We start from the raw sequence: 11,560 nt of genomic DNA, 5'->3' as shown, positions 1-11,560 counted from the left end.
AAAGAGCTCACTGTGGGTCTCCATTTGGCTGTCGGGTCCAGTCGCGACATACTCGTCGCATGCTTCTGATCGACCACGCCTGACGTACTGAGCATCAAGGACATTATATCCGCTGCACATCTGTGCGTGCCATCCGAGAGAAAGTTATGGACTCCCCGCAGCAGTCTGTGTCATCCAGCACCGTTGCTCGGAGACTGGCAGCAGACGGAGTAGGCACTAAGGAATTTGCGTCCGGCGCGTAGGCAGCTGTTTCCGTTATAAATGTGCGTTTACACCTGTGCGCCTTGGGGCTAGTAGCTGCCCCACAGAGATGTAGAAGGCCCAGTGTGAACACAAGTGTCAATGGTATCTACCCGCACGCACATGCCTCTATTTGCGTGAGCGGCAAACACAGCGGCACGGTGACTAGGCGCAAGACGCATAGGTGTAAACACACCTCACACAAACAAATGTTTGGAGTGGTGCAGTAATGGGGACGCATGGATGAATGGCGTGCACTGTGTTCAGCGTGATTCTGCAGTACCCCAGATGGCAACCGTCGGTGGGTATGGCAGCGACCTGGAAAGAGGTCGTATTGTTCCAATGTTTTGAAGAGACACAACGATGTTACCCGTTGGCACCATGGTATGGGGAATCATCGACTTAAGGAAACTGCTGGTACTGCTGAAGGTACTCTGACGGCACAACAGTACGTCGCGGACACTCTGCTTCCCTACATTTTACCACTCAGGTAAAAGTATCATGACGCCATTTTTCAACAGGAGGTGTTTTTCACACATGGAACGTGACTCTTTGATCTGTCTGCGTGATGTAGATGTACTGCCGTGGCCAGCAAGGTATCCAGATCTGTCCCCATATAGTCATGTGCGGCATCAGCTCTGACCAGCCGGCCAGAAAATGTATTCGCTGACTTTTACATTTCATAACTGTGCAGTTAATGCGAGGGCGTGCTGAAAAGTAATGCTTCTCAATTTGTTATTCTGTTCTCAGATCGGTTGAGGTAGTGCATGTCACGCATATTGGTCTGCTTTCCCGCTTCGCTGGCGCGATTTACTGCCCTCTGCCGCTAGAGGGGTCCGAAATGTGGCGTGTAACGTGGCGATGTGTAACGTAACTATGTCGCTGCGCGAGGAACAGCGTGCTGTAATCGAGTTTCAAATCTCAGAGGAGTTCGTTCACACGTGGAGCACCATTTCCTTCAGCGTGACAATGTCAGACCATACAAAACACTGCGACATTACAGCTTCAGTGCCTTGGGTTCGCTGTCCTCGATGATCCCCTACACAGTCCCGAGTTCGCCTCATCCGATTTTCAATTGTTTCCAACATCTAAAGAACGCCTTCAAGGACTTCACTTTAATAGCGTCGAAGCGGCGCAGTTAGAGGTGAGGTTGTGGCTCCGTAAAAAGTGGCGGTATCAGCAAACTGGTCTCTCGTTGGGAGTAATGTGTTCGTCGGCAGGGTGACTACGCTGACCAATAAATATGTATATATGAAAAATAAAGGTGTATAATCTTAATTAATTTTGTCATATTTAAAAAGCTTTAAGAGCTTTGACATAAAAATTCGGAAGCATTATTTTTCAGGGCGCTCTCACACGTATTCTTGGAACCGAAATAAATGAAAATGTAGCTCGATATGTACAGTCCTCCACGCAATAACGTTGGTAGAGAGGTAATAATTGACAGGCACATGCTTGAAATGACATGGGATTTTACTGAAACACACAAAAAAGTGCACAAAATGACCAAAAAAATGGCTCTTTATATGATACAAAAACAATAATTGGCATAAAATTTGATTTTGAGCAAAGACGGTTAAGTTATAACAAATGCTCAACATGTCGGGCGTGTTCATCAACGGCAGCTTTAGTCGAAGGAAAAAGTTATGAACAGCACTTACAGCGTTTCAGTAGGTACGGTGAGATATTGCCGTCGGATGTTGTCTTCTAGCATCCCTTACGAGGTCGAATGGTCGAGGAAGACTTGAGGAAACCCCTCACGGAATGAGCTTAGGGGACCTGAGGGGCCAAGCATGACGGAAGTTATAACTTAGCACGCTATCCTTACCGAACGATGAGCCGGTTTTTGGCAACATTTTCTGTTTCAATAAAACCCATGTCAATTTTGGCATGTGTTTCAATTTTTATCTCTCTAACTACATTATTCCGTGAATTAGTCCATTTTAAAATGTTAACGGACATTTGGATTACCCTGTGTGTTTACAAAACGCTTTTTTCCTTCTATGGCGCCTTCTAATAGCGCAGAAGCTATTCACTAATATCACAGGTCCTATGGCCCTATACCTTCCTCCAGATAGCGATTTGCAAATATTCCTTACGTCAGTGCTTCTCTGTGTGAACCACTTCATTTTTTACCTTATCAGTCCACTAAATTTTCATTATCCTTTTGTAACATCAAGTCTAATACGCTTAGATTCTCTTACTTTCCGGTTTCTCCTCAGTTCATGGTTTACTTCCGAGCAATTCTGTGCGCCAGGCACATATTTTTAGAGATTTAAGGTAACTGTTTAACACTAGTAGAGTTCTCTTAACGAGGAATGCCTTTTCGTCTGAGGTAGTCTGATTTCTGTATCCTCTTTGCTTCATCATGCGCTACTTTGTTTCCAAGTTCCTGTCATTTAAAACGTGGTCCATCTTATGAGAAGTTGATCGCTAATCTCATTTCTGTTCTTGCTTCACTTCTCTTATAACGTTGTTGCCAAATATGGGGTTAATTGCTAATATCAATTGAGATATTCCTCATCACCTCCGCATTTCTTCTACTTACTCCCACCCCATAATGTGTGCTCATTTCAGTGTTAGTCGCATTCAAAAAGCGCTGAAGTTCTTCCTTATTTTCACTGAAGCAGTGTCATCGGCGAATCTTATCACTAATATCGTTTCTCCCTTCATTTTTATCCCACTCTTGTTTTTTCCTGTTCCTTGATTTCCAACCAAAGGCTCAACAATAGGGGATAAAGACTACATCCTTGCCTTATTCCATTACCAATCCGAACGTTTTTCTCTTGGTGTTCTGTCTTATTGCTCACACTTGACTCTTATACACATTACGTATCATCCGTCTTTTACTAAATCCTTCTACCTATTTTTCTGCGAATTCCAAACATCTTGCACCATTATAAGCCGTCCAACGCTTTATCTAGGTCAACAAATGCTACGATGGAACCTCTATTTTTGTCACATTTAGCCTTCATCGTCAAGCGCAGCACCTCACTTGCCTCTGTGGTGGCCGTACCTGTCCTGCAACCTAACCGATCGCCATATAAGGCATCTTCACTTTCCGTTTCCAGTCTTTTGTGTGCTATTGTTGCGAGCAACGTGGATGCATAGCCTGTTGATTGTGCTACAGTTTTCATGTTTATCTATCCTGACAAATATATTCATGGAATAAGTTATGAAGGCAACCAAACACACTAATTTTAAGTGACGTCAGGTATGTGCCAGAATATAAAGAGGCAACTTTCACCTGGAGGATGACATTTTGTAATCGTTTCCCGAAAATGTGAGAAGCCTTATATTTCCCCGTGAATAATGTTTACGACTAATGAGGTTACAGTTCAGTATTTCTGGAAATGAGAAAAACTGGAGCCACAAGAGTCGGATTTAAAACTGTTATTCTCTTATGTAGTTCAATAATATTCAGTGGCGGAAAATATCGCAACCCAAAAAAATAATTAAATTACAATAATGAAATTATGGGAATACATTTGTCTAAATAACATATTTAAGAGATTAACATTACAAGATCTCAGGTTAATGTAAGTGCGAGATAAGCGTATGTGATTTACTGGAACGCTGATAACCGGTGTAACTAACAGAATGTTGAGTGCAAGCATGCGAACCTGCATACATTCCATTGTACAATTTCCGGACGTCAGTTTGTTGCACTTGGTGGGTCAATAATGGGACTGTTAATGCTGGCTGGACAGCCGTTGTAAGCGAGCGGTTCCAGGCGCTTCAGTCTGGAACCGCGAGGCCACTACTGTCGCAGGTTCGAATCTTGTCTCGGGCTTGGATGTGTGTGATGTCCTTAGGTTAGTTAGGTTTAAGTAGTTCTAAGTTCTAGGGGACTGATGACTTCAGAAGTTAAGTGCCTTAGTGCTCAGAGCCATTTGAACCATTTTGAATTCTGGTTGTGCTGAAGCCGTCGTATGATGATGTCCCATATGTGCTCGACTGGAGACAGTTCTGATGATCGAGCAGGCCAAGGGAACACGTCAAGCATGTTGAGTTACAACAGCGGTGTGCCGGCGAGCGTTATCCTGTTGGAAAGCATGCCTTGGAGTGACGTTCAACGAATGACAGAACAGAAGCTCGTATCACCAGACTGACGTACAACTTTGCAGTCAGGGCGTTTGAGATAACAACGAAAGTGCCCCTGCTGTCACACGAAATCGTACCCCAGATCGTAACAAGCCAGGTCTACGTCCATTGTGTCTATCACGCAGACGCAGTACGATGCGCCAACGCCATGCCCCGCACAAGCTGGTCTTGGCTCTCGGTAGTGCTATGGGCTATCCCGAGCCCGGCTTTCTTGTGACTGTAAATTCTTGTGACCAGCGCTGCCAGCAATCACGTGCAATGACTACATTCTTGCCAAGTCTTTTGGCAGCAGCTCTATTGTAGGGAAGCAGCCTACTCACGCCTTATAAAATTCACATCAGTCTCTCCATTGTGTGCCAGCCAGTCCACTGTAACTAGCTCTGACGTCATAAATGTTGCACAATACTTTAAAAATCAAGTAAATAACCTGAAACGTTTCTAGCATGTCAGGAATAATACGAAATTAATATGTGTTGGATATCAGTTCAATAACTTTAACCATTTTCGAAATTTGGTCGTTTTTCTGTAAAAATCATTGGCGCAACAGAAAAGAGCTAGAAACTTAAAAATTTATATTTAGATTCCTTTTGCATAATAATTTAGTAGAAACAGTATTCTGGATCCCACAAATTTTATAGTTGAAATTCAAGATTTTCTGGTTTTTATCTTAAAAATTAAGGAAGCAAGATAGATTAAGTAAGCGAATAAATAAAGCTAGGATGTTGAAATTTAAGTAGAAGGGAGATCCGCTATAATCATAAAGATGTGAGAAGTTTCAACTGAATAACTGTAAAACTATAGCGATAGTGTATCTCCAAAGGGCAAGTTCAGAGCTCGTTTACTGCGTGTAGTGTAATTAAATTAATTATCTCGCCCAAAATATTTGACTTAGCCACATCAGACTTTTATTATGATTACTTACCTGTGTGCTGATTGCGCATTTAAATTGAGAGCTTCATCGGCCATCAGAAAAGGAAGCAATGATTTATTCGACAACTTAAAGTTGTGCATTACTAGCCCAGCGGCTAGTCGGAATAGCAGATTTGATCAGGCATTCCCTTAGCCATCCGCACCGCGGCTTTATATGTAAGAAAGCTGCGTGAAAGAGAGAAGGCCCCAGTTCTCTCCAGATGCTGATTAGTGCACCACCTGTGCCGGGAGTGGCGTCGCGTCAGTATCGTTGGTATAAACAGCCTCGGATGCAGTAATAAGTTACTCGGGATACGTGTAACCATGAAATCGTTTTCGAGTGAAGTGTTAATTTTGGGATGACGTTAATGATATATCTTTAGTTTGCGTATGTTGTATTTTCACGTGCCGCCGCAGGACAGATATTCTACCATTATTAGTGTGGCGTTTGATGAACATTATCATCAAATTATGGCGAGCATTCACTTAAACATTTAATTTGAACAGGTATAGTTGCATCAGCGCATTAGACTCTGAACTGCTCTGGTAGTTGGATTGTGTAGATTCTTTTTGGTCTGTGACTTTCAGAATATAGTGAACATTTAAGAGAGAATGGTTTTTGATTATGAATCCCAGACAATCTCCTAATTCCTCAGAGCTATAAGCTGTAGCTGTAAATGTATTTCTCAGATAAGTGGGCACTAGGAATTCTAATTACAGGCTTCACGTTTTGCTAATCACTTTCTGGTTGCCAATATTGTAGTTAGAGAGCCAGTGTTGAGAACGGCAAACAACAGCATTAAATAAATAATAGAAACATTAACAACTATTCCACCCGCCGCCCCACATATGGTGCGCGGCCGGGAAAGAAACTGAGTAAAAGTGAAAGTGATTTTTAAATATTCAGATTCGGGAGTGAAATGCGACACGCAACTGAGTAATAGAACAGTGATAGTGTTACGTGTGCATGTGGACAACTCAATTGGATTAACAACGCATCTGGATTGACGGAGCTGGCACTGAGTCTAGCGGCGCTGCCGGCATCACAAGAAGCCAGTTTCGCCTCACCGCAGTCGTCCGCCGGAGCAACCGGAGCCGCGCCTGCAGTTGCGGGCCACGCAAACACACAGCAGCCATTGAAGTTCCGTCTGCAGATCAACGCACCGCATCGCATCAGTAATCCTGGTACGCCGCGCCGGCAACGCGATACGTCGTGCAGAAGGAACTAAGTTAAGTGAAAAGCTGTTAAAACCTTTACTAACCTGCACTAAACGACTGTTGGCGATGGAACCGCAAAAAGAAACAGAAATTAAATCTAAATCAGTAGCTATGTCTATAGAAGGAACTGTAAATCTAGACAACGGTTCAAGTGTAAATATGCATGAAAATAGTAATGTTAAAGTGAAATATGAAGTATTGTCTCCTGACAGTAGTGTGGAAAGGGGCAATGATTCAATAATAGAGACCCCTGTAGTAAAGCAGAAATCAGAAATTGTTAATTTATTGGATGATAGTTTATCTGATGAGTTAAAAACGAAAGTCATCAGAGGTGGTAGAGTTTAAAAAGAATAAGTTAGATATGACTGATCAATCAGATGTTTCATTTCGTTTTGATGATTCTGGTATTGGAGCTAGTTTTTCGTCACCTGAGTGTGATAAAAAACCAGCTAGTGAGCAACCCAAAGATACTGGGGCTATTGATTTAAAGGTTATGTTACAAGCAATAGCTGCCAGTAATGCTGAATTAAAGTATGAGATTGTGGCCAGCCAAACTACACTCCTGGAAATTGAAATAAGAACACCGTGAATTCTTTGTCCCAGGAAGGGGAAACTTTATTGACACATTCCTGGGGTCAGATACATCACATGATCACACTGACAGAACCACAGGTACATAGACACAGGCAACAGAGCATGCACAATGTCGGCACTAGTACAGTGTATATCCACCTTTCGCAGCAATGCAGGCTGCTATTCTCCCATGGAGACGATCGTAGAGATGCTGGATGTAGTACTGTGGAACGGCTTGCCATGCCATTTCCACCTGGCGCCTCAGTTGGACCAGCGTTCGTGCTGGACGTGCAGACCGCGTGAGACGACGCTTCATCCAGTCCCAAACATGCTCAATGGGGGACAGATCCGGAGATCTTGCTGGCCAGGGTAGTTGACTTACACCTTCTAGAGCACGTTGGGTGGCACGGGATACATGCGGACGTGCATTGTCCTGTTGGAACAGCAAGTTCCCTTACCGGTCTAGGAATGGTAGAACGATGGGTTCGATGACGGTTTGGATGTACCGTGCACTATTCAGTGTCCCCTCGACGATCACCAGTGGTGTACGGCCAGTGTAGGAGATCGCTCCCCACACCATGATGCTGGGTGTTGGCCCTGTGTGCCTCGGTCGTATGCAGTCCTGATTGTGGCGCTCACCTGCACGTCGCCAAACACGCATACGACCATCACTGGCACCAAGGCAGAAGCGACTGTCATCGCTGAAGACGACACGTCTCCATTCGTCCCTCCATTCACGCCTGTCGCGACACCACTGGAGGCGGGCTGCACGATGTTGGGGCGTGAGCGGAAGACGGCCTAACGGTGTGCGGGACCGTAGCCCAGCTTCATGGAGACGGTTGCGAATGGTCCTCGCTGATACCCCAGGAGCAACAGTGTCCCTAATTTGCTGGGAAGTGGCAGTGCGGTCCCCTACGGCACTGCGTAGGATCCTACGGTCTTGGCGTGCATCCGTGCGTCGCTGCGGTCCGGTCCCAGGTCGACCGGCACGTGCACCTTCCGCCGACCACTGGCGACAACATCGATGTACTGTGGAGACCTCACGCCCCACGTGTTGAGCAATTCGGCGGTACGTCCACCCGGCCTCCCGCATGCCCACTATACGCCCTCGCTCAAAGTCCGTCAACTGCACATACGGTTCACGTCCACGCTGTCGCGGCATGCTACCAGTGTTAAAGACTGCGATGGAGCTCCGTATGCCACGGCAAACTGGCTGACACTGACGGCGGCGGTGCACAAATGCTGCGCAGCTAGCGCCATTCGACGGCCAACACCGCGGTTCCTGGTGTGTCCGCTGTGCCGTGCGTGTGATGATTGCTTGTACAGCCCTCTCGCAGTGTCCGGAGCAAGTATGGTGGGTCTGACACACCGGCGTCAATGTGTTCTTTTTTCCATTTCCAGGAGTGTAATTTTAATAAACGATTCAAGGCTGGTTGCAATAAGTTGAAAGAGGATCTGGACAGTTTGAATTATAAAATTGATTACAATCATGAGGATATTAAGAAAAAGGTTGCTCAACAATTTTGTGAAATGTATAAAACAGTAAAATCCCAAGTTGCTGAGGTTCGCAAAGACTTCAAATGGAAGATGCGAAGCTGGAGCACAAGATAACAGAAAAGATCGAGGCGGAATCTGAACTGTGCTCAGATAGGTTTAAAGATGTTAATATAAAAGTAAACATATGTCAAGCAGAAGTAGATGCAATCAAAACTGATACTACTGATATTGTGCAAAGAGTAGATAATGTTGCAATGAGAGTAGAAAATATTAGTACTAGCATTGCTAACATTGGGAGTAAAGTAGTTTCAATAACTTCTGGTAATGGTAGTATACAACAAGTTGTAGCTGCAAACACCGCATTTATCGGATGTCGGCAGTTCTTGCGGCTCGATCCAGATAAAAATATCCACCCGCTAGAGTTCTGGAACTATTTTGAAGATGTGATTCCACCAACTTGGTCTGAACGAGAGAAAATCTCATTTATTAGAAGCCATTTAGCAGGTGACGCCATGCGTTGGTCAGCTGATGTTATGTTAAAGTGTAAAACATTAGTGGAATTTAAAACAGCCTTCATTAATGAGTATTGGTCTAGCAATAAGCAAAATGAAGTGTTGAGAGAATTTTGGAGTGGAAAACGCTTCAATTCAGGTAAGGAATCTATTAAAGAGTTTGCTAGGTCATGGATTTCACGTTTGTCACATTTGGCGGAAAAGCTGAAACCTGAAATGATAATACTAGGTATTGAAGCCAAAATGCTATGGTATTGGCAAACTAGAATTATACCTGCCCCTAGAGACAATCTTGATCGATTCATTGAGTATTTGGAACGTGTAGAACGTGTTGCTGCCAATGAGGAGCAAGTACGTAATAACAGAAATGGTAATAACACTAGTAGTAATTTTAAGAACGAGCAGAATGGCAATGTAAACGTCAGAACAGTAGGTGTTCGCCATCCTAATAGAGGTAGGAATTGGAGAAATAATTATCAGACCCAACAATACCATCCAAATGATAGTAATTTTGTTCCAAACAAAATTATGCAGGTAAACAACAGTGTGGAAAGCAATGCTGTGCCAGTTGACTATAATGGAAATAAAGGAAACAGTAGTAGGCCGAGGCAGGAAAACTAGTTCCCGTCTATGAGGACACTGGCGCTCACCAGGCGGTTACATTTCCTAAGCCAGTAATTACAGTAATTAGTATGACAGATCAGAATACTCAAACTGAGGATTCGGATGATGGGTCGGTAGCATCCAACGATACTGCAGAAACATTAAAACACTCACAGTATTTGATAGATACCGTGTTAGAGACGCTTTCTAAGTGGGGAGAGAAAGAGAAGGCGTAGCAGTGTAACGGTAGGGAAGCGCTACAAAATACTGAATTGTCAGGTGAAGAAGCAGAAGAAATTCATGCTTATATTTACGATGAGGATGATGTGCTCTTATCTAAAGTGCCTGTGCAGGATGTTGATACTGTACTAATAGATTTAGGGCAGGAGGTAAGTGAGAATGTAGAGGATAGCCTGTTGTGGGTCGATGAACCCAGTAGCTGTGACTAGTTGTCACTTGAGAAGGAACCCGACGATAATAATGAAAGTGGTTTAGCTGTAACGTGTTATGTCCGGTCTGGAGGCGAAGAATCGCTCAGACTACAGTAATTTGGGTCATGTTCAGTGAACTAAATGTAATGAAGTCGTGCGGTGTTTCGATTTGAAATTAACAGACCGACTGGAAAAGGCAGCTGAAAATGTAATTCAGGAAACCCCTACACACTTTGACCTAAATGTAATGAAGACAGATGTCGATCACTTTAGTTGGAGACAAATCCAAAAGGAACTATTGGATGAGTTTGAGGAACCACCTGCACAACCTAGAATAAGCCACCCTATAATAATAGTGAATATGTTGGGTATCAATGTACGTTGTCTCTTAGACAGTGGAAGTGAGGTGAGTGCGATATCTCATCCTTCTTTGATGCATTACCTAGTAAAGACAAGCTTACCGTAATGAGGGTATCAGGACTAAGAATAATTGGTGCTACTGGCAAGGTGTCAAGCAAGAAGCTTTACCGCCCTTTGATATTAATGGTAATTTAATTGATCATCCATGCTTAATTGTAAACAATCTCAGTATTGAGGTTTTAATTGGCATAGGTTTCTTGTCGAAATATCAGAGTGTTGTTGACTTTGAAAGAAGCCAGTTAAAATTGGTCTTGCCGATAACCGGAGTAAATACGGTACCTTTTATTGATGTAATAACTAATGATGAAACTTGGAAGCTGCCTATACGAGGTCTGAAAAATAGGAGATATTGGAAAGAAGGTGTTAATCTTAGTAAAAGTAAGCTAAACACAGAAGAAGAACAAGAAGCAATTATTTTGGACAAGATAGAAGCTAAATTGCAGGAAATCGATGAAATTTCAGCTAATCAGAATGAAGAACTGAGACAGGTTTTAAAAAGGGATCATAAGGTATTTTCAAATCGACCTGGCGTGGTCAAAGGTTATGAATGTCAATTAAAGGTGAAACCTGGCCAAGTGTTTTTCATAGGAAAACCACATGCCAATGCATATAGGCTAGAGTGCCCTAAGAGTAAAAAGCTATTCGGCCACAGGAACGTGATCGACCTAAAGAAGTTCGTAGGCAGTGAATGAATTCTGTAGGGAGGAGGTTGTTCTGTAACCTCTACACAGTGTGGCAGCTGTGCAGTCCCAGCTGTGTGAGATCTTCTTTCCCATTTCAGATTTCACTCTCTCTTCATCTTTTCTATCCACCTAAAATTTCCAACACATTAAATTTTCCGTTATGGTTATCAAGCCAATAATAAACTAATGAATTCTGTAGGGAGGAGGCTGTTCTGTAAACTCTACACAGTGTGGCAGCTGTGCAATCAGAGCTGGGTGAGATCTTCTTTCCCATTTCAGGTCTCACTCTATCTTCATCTTTCCTATCCACCTAAGTTCCGATTCCTTCTTTGCAATACAAAAATTTTCCGTCATGGCTATCAAGCCCCAC

The sequence above is a fragment of the Schistocerca americana genome, chromosome 3 (genome assembly GCF_021461395.2).
Source record: "Schistocerca americana isolate TAMUIC-IGC-003095 chromosome 3, iqSchAmer2.1, whole genome shotgun sequence".
NCBI classification, from domain to species: domain Eukaryota; kingdom Metazoa; phylum Arthropoda; class Insecta; order Orthoptera; family Acrididae; genus Schistocerca; species Schistocerca americana.
The sequence above is the reverse complement of the archived record's forward strand: the minus strand, read 5'-3'. Positions refer to the sequence as shown.